This window comes from Engystomops pustulosus, chromosome 5 (genome assembly GCF_040894005.1).
Source record: "Engystomops pustulosus chromosome 5, aEngPut4.maternal, whole genome shotgun sequence".
Taxonomy (NCBI): Eukaryota; Metazoa; Chordata; class Amphibia; order Anura; family Leptodactylidae; genus Engystomops; species Engystomops pustulosus.
Window position 1 is genome coordinate 125888245 of NC_092415.1, and position 5708 is coordinate 125893952.

The window sequence follows — 5708 nt, forward strand, 5'->3', positions numbered from 1 at the left end:
CTTCCATCTTTCCTTTCATTCCCCCTAACATCCCTTCCCCCCTCATTCAGCTTCTTTTGTTTTCCCGCCCTTGGCGTGAGTGAGTGAGTATTTGTCCCCCCCCCCTTTTTTCTTTTTCCTAATCCTCTCCTTACACTCCCACCTGTAACCCCCCCCCCCTTCACCCAGAGGGGGAACCTGCCCCAGGCTTAGCGTATTGCCTTACCATGGAATCTCTGAAATTGGGCTCACTGAATGCAAGGGGCCTACACACCCGCCAAAAAAGATCCCAGGTGTTGTACGGCATGCACAGACAGGGAGTTAAGATTCTCTTTTTACAGGAGACTCACTTCAAAACAGGCCACCTCCCAGTGATCAAGGACCGTTACTTTACGTCTTGGTTCCACAGCACCAACCCGACTTCTCGCTCAAAAGGGGTCTCGATCGCAGTCCACAAATCCCTCCCACACGTCGTCCTGGGCGAGCGGTTGGATGAAGGCGGCAGGTATGCATTCGTAAAGATAAAGATCTTTGACCAGTTGTTCACATTTGCAAACTTGTATTTACCCAACCGTGACCCGATCTCTAGCTGTCGGAGGATTCTTTCTGAGCTTGCAGGGTTCATGGAGGGGATGCTGATTTTGGGTGGAGATTTCAATTTCCCTCTCGATGTAGCTTGGGACACCTCATCTGGTAAGACGCATGCCTCTGCTAGGAGGGACCTGCACAAAAAGGGACCAGCACAATCTTCAGTTGGTTGACGTCTGGAGGATTCTCAACCCACAGACAGGGACTATACGTACTACTCCCCGGCCCATGACTCCTGCAGCCGTATTGACTATTTCCTAATTCAGCATAGAGTCCTAACTTGGGAACCAGTGGCGACTATTGGAAACATTGTCCTTTCAGACCATGCCCCGATATACCTGCGCGTGACCATCCCTTCAATTTCTAGAAGGCCGTGGACTTGGCGCCTTAATGACCACTTGCTCAAGGACGCCCTTTGTGTACAGGAAATTAGCCAGACTATAGACTCCTTCACACGATCCCCTAAGACCCGAATCCCTACCCCTAAAATGGGAGGCGCTAAAATGTGAACTACGTAGCCGTTTTACTGATCATGGGGTCCGGTTAAAGAAGGAAAATTACGGCCAAACTCAATTCTTTGTTACAGCGCCTACAAACTCTTGAATCTCGTCACAAAACCAAACAGACTCCAGAAGTACTGACAGACCTGTTGGTGGTTAGAGACGAGATTCGGGGCCTTTTAGATCGGAAATCGACGCACCAACTCACACGGTTTAAGGGTCGCTTATACGAGCACTCTAATAAGTGTGGCCAGTCACTAGCTCGCCTTCTTCACCCAAGATCAGGGGTGATGCACATCCCACGCATCAAATCTGACGTCATCATGCACAACCCGATTGATATTAGTGCCGAATTAGGCTCATACTATTCCTGACTTTACAACTTAAAAGGCCAGACTACTGATCTGGAATCGGTGTCCCTGACAAGACGAATTGAGAAATATGTAAAGGACACGGCCCTGCCCCAACTCGACAGTGAGGTGACCGAGACTCTAGAGACCGATTTTAGTGAGGAAGAGGTTAGCGAGGCAATTAAAAACTCCCCAGCAGGGAAGAGCCCGGGCCCTGACGGCTTTTCGACTGCTTTCTATAAATATTTTCGGAGTTCCATTTCCCCGTTCCTAACGAGAGTGTTTAACTCTATCTCCCAAGCGGCTGCATTCCATCCCCAATCCCTGGAGGCTAATATTAGCGTAATTCTGAAGCCAGATAAGGACCCTCTACTACCAGCGAGCTATAGGCCCATTTCTGTATTAAACATTGATTTGAAGCTATACTCTAAAATCCTAGCTGAACGCTTGGCCCCACACCTCCCGAAAGTTATACACACAGATCAAGTGGGTTTTATTAGAGGCAGGGAAGCTAGGGACAATTTAACCAAAACCTTCCTCCTGATGGATCACGCTAGGAAAAGATCTACTCCCTTAGGCCTTTTGTCCATTGACGCCGAAAAGGCGTTTGACAGGGTCCACTGGGGCTTTATGTCGGCTGCCCTATACCAGCTTGGTATAGGACCTAAATTCCTCGGGAGAGTCATGGCCTTATATGACCACCCGACGGCCAGAGTTAGGGCTAATGGAGTTTTCTCCAGCCCCATTCAAATAAACAATGGTACACGCCAAGGGTGCCCGCTTTCTCCCCTTCTTTATGTAATAGTGATGGAACACCTGGCAATTGCTATCAGGAATACTCCCAGCATCCATGGCGTCCAGATAGGCCACAGACACTACAAAATGGCCCTCTTCGCAGATGATTTGCTGCTATACATCTCCCAGCCCAGAATCTCCCTCCCCTCTCTCCTCAAGGAATTCGAGACCTATAGTCAATTAAGTAACTTTAAAATTAATTACAACAAATCCGAGGCTCTGAACGTCTCCCTCCCGGGTGACGAGGTCCAATCCATTAAGGAACACTTTCCCTTCCGATGGTGCCCTTCTTCCATCAAGTATTTAGGGATCCGGGTTCCTTCAGACCTAACCAAATTGTATAGCCTCAATTATTTACATCTGCTGGAGCGTACCATGAAAGACCTAGCGGCTTATGACAGGAAGAACCTTTCCTGGTTCGGCCGGATCAACGCCATTAAGATGGACATATTGCCCCGCTTTCTCTACTTATTTCAAGGAGTCCCACTAGTCCCCCCTGCCACATTCTTCAAGTCAATCAGAACAGCGCTACTGCGCTTTATTTGGGGCGCTTCCCGGCCTCGGATCGGTTGGAGATACTTGATACGCCCCAAGTCTGCTGGTGGCATGGGGCTCCCAGACTTTAAGCTATACCACCAGGCATCCATCCTAACACGTTTGATAGATTGGCACTATCACATAGCCTCCAAACAGTGGGTCTACCTGGAGCAATACAGCTCAACGATACCTATCAAACTGCTGCCCTGGGTTTCCTCCCAGAATGTTGAAATAGAACCCCTTACTTTATTCTTGGCCCAAACCTTAAAACTCTGGGGTTCCCTCACTCAACGCTCGATATTATCCAGGGCTTTTAGCCCACTCACACCCTTATTCAGAAACCCGGATTTCCCTCCGGCCCTCTACAGACTTAACTTCCTAGGACACTCTGCACATGAGGACATATGTATGTACAATATAGTGGGTGAGGACCCAATCCCGACATATAATGAACTAGCAGACCTGTCTGCTTCGGCGAACATCCCATGGCTCGAGAGTGCTCAACTAGGCTCTTTCCTTAGACAACCAGGTAACGCAGCAGCTTTCAATGCCCCTCTCAAGCCCTTTGAGGACTTCTTCCGTTCAGCATCCCCTCCGGAACATTGCATATCCCAAATATACGCTGTCCTGATAAAAGAGTCCGACACTTCAACCCTACCATATGTGACAAACTGGGAAAGAGATCTGGGAGTCTCTATCTCCCCTGAAGGTTGGGAAAAATCATTTTTGTATACCCACAAACTGTCGGTAGCATGCTCCGCTCAAGAAAGAAATTACAAGATCCTGTCCAGGTGGTACAGAGTTCCTGCCTTCCTACATTCTATATACCCCTCAACCCCAGACACATGCTGGAGATGTGGACTGGACAGGGGTGACTTCCTACATATATGGTGGTCATGCCGTAGAATTTCTCCTTTTTGGGAACAAGTACGTAAAACTACAAGTGACCTCACAGGTAACGTAGTCACTTTGACCCCAGAGGTGGCCCTCCTTTCCATTCTACCTGGGTCCGTAAAAAAACAAAAAAATAACTTGTTAAGATTCTCGCTCATAGCAGCCTGAACGGTCATCTCTAGGAGGTGGCGTTCATCCGTGTCTCCTTCAGTCTCAGATTGGGCCCAAGAACTACAACACCTCTTTAGAATGGAGGAGATGGTGGCAGACACCTCGGGTTCTTCGGAAAAATTCCTAAAGCTTTGGCAACCTTGGCTGACCTTCCGGGAATCCCAGGGATACAGAGATATTTTGGCCCAAACCCAAGGCTAGAGCGACTTGGAACGTCCTCCCCTAATGCCCTCTATTGCTAGCCATCCTCAGTTCAACCCTGTACATGTGCTCCTTAAGTGCTACAACTCGCCTCTCGTTCCCTCTTGTTTCCCCGCCTCCCTTCTCCTCTGCCTCAATCCTGTTCTCTACTTTGAATGAATGTATGAATGTACCCCCTCCATTACTTCCTTCTGTATGTAAATATGAGCTGCTGTGGGCTCCCACGCCTAAAATGTCCATGACCGATCAATACACACGAGCACTGACTTCCCTTGGGGGACATAATATCAACCCCAGCAGAGACCCGAAGCGCCCTTCACGAGGAGTAAGAATTGTCAGCTCTTCGTTCATACGGACTTTGACATTGGCCTGTCTCGCCATGCTCTGCCCCAAGCAGACATCCCGCAGGACTCATGAGGTCTTTCTCACCACGTGAACTAATATTGGAAACGATCATTTTCCTAACAACCAAATAAGAAACCACAAGCTCTTATTCTTTTTGTCTAGTTTATGTCTCCTTTCCACTTCTATGTAAAATAATTGTCATTACTGCTTATGGTTATGATAAATAAAATTGATTGAACAATAATTTATTATAGCAATATACGCACCTGGATTGATTATTGCCACATTTTGTACCGAACAATTATGTTTTTAATTAGCTTTTTCTCCACCATTGGTGTCCACCATCCCTAGCACACATGCATAACTTTCTAACACCATAGATAATGTACCGCTTAAAAATTTTTCCTTATCAGTAAAAGCTATTTTATAGTAATTATATATAAGGTTAACTACACTTGTATTTTTCTTCCATTACTAACTCGGCATCCTCACCTGGCGATTTTCTATTTTTAGCGTCGTTCTGTGCATTTAGCCGGCGCACGCGCACAATTATGACTGCCATTACGACTTACCTTGTACGCCTACTTTTTGAGACTGAGTGTCTGCGCATGCGCCTTAATTGAATGTGTGAGTTGATATTACGAGATCTTGCGCATGCGCAAACTTAGCCTGTTATCTCGCGTTCCGAGACTTAGGTCACATGATCAGAATCAAGTGACTGGATACCGTCCACCAGTCAGCGCCGACAATATATCACGCAGGTGTTTGGATTCGATTATAGGGTATGCAAACGGTTTATTATTGGTTTGGTGGACACCTGGGGGAGGTATTTATAGGAGATGTACATGTTGTTTAGTTAATGGACCCCTGAGGAAGTCGCTGCTTGCGACGCAACGCGTGGGGTATTCCTACACATTGCCTTCTACCCATTTAGCCCTTTTTGGTTCCATGGACCTCACGTTTTTGATGTGGTAATTACAATCCAAAGCGAAGTGCTAGATCTTCTTAGGTTGTGCCATCTCTTTCATTCCTATCATGTAGTTATATGTTGTTATTTTTCAGCATCTTCTCTTGCACATTTATGGGGCTTGTGGCCATGGCCGCATCTGCCATGAGGCGGGATGAAAATTTCGCCTCAGGCGGCAGATGCAGAGCCCTGATGGAGGCGGCACAACAGCTGTGGGTGATTTGGGCACTCGCCCGAATCATCCACTAGCACTACGGACCTTCAGCAGTGCTCTATGGCTCTGAAGGACGCAGGGGGCGTTTGATGATGTCACGCCGCCTGCGTCCATGCACAGCAGCGCTGCCCGGCAGGAATAGGGACAGCCAGACTGCCAATGTTTTG